Below are 234 nucleotides of genomic sequence, written 5' to 3'. Positions count from 1 at the left end.
GGGTGGGTTCGGCCCCGGCTCCGGCTCCCCCCACACACACCCTCGCCTCCAACCCCCACTCCCCCCTCGCTTTTGCGCCCTGTCACAGCCCCGACTCGCAGGTAGAGAGAGTTAAGAGATTTAAAGAGAAATTGCTACATTGTGAGAAACTCACCCTGATGTTTGAGCAGCCGTCGGCGCGGGGTCTCCGAGACGGCCCCGCACGGGCTGCACAGGGAGGACCCAGAAGGGGCC

At 64.1% G+C, this 234-nt stretch overlaps 1 protein-coding gene across 1 annotated transcript in view; it reads right to left on the bottom strand.

Moving 5' to 3' along the window:
* The window catches only part of LOC102254334 (glioma tumor suppressor candidate region gene 1 protein-like), a 67,467-nt gene extending 67,239 nt beyond the window's left edge, over positions 1 to 228 (bottom strand). The window contains exon 1 of the mRNA XM_005857861.2: positions 155 to 228. The gene's annotated coding sequence lies outside the window, so the exon portion shown is untranslated. The remainder of the gene's footprint in view (positions 1 to 154) is intronic.
* Positions 229 to 234: the final 6 nt, after the last annotated feature.

This window comes from Myotis brandtii, unplaced genomic scaffold (assembly GCF_000412655.1).
Source record: "Myotis brandtii unplaced genomic scaffold, ASM41265v1 scaffold114, whole genome shotgun sequence".
Lineage (NCBI taxonomy): Eukaryota > Metazoa > Chordata > Mammalia > Chiroptera > Vespertilionidae > Myotis > Myotis brandtii.
The sequence above is the reverse complement of the archived record's forward strand: the minus strand, read 5'-3'. Positions and strand labels throughout refer to the sequence as shown.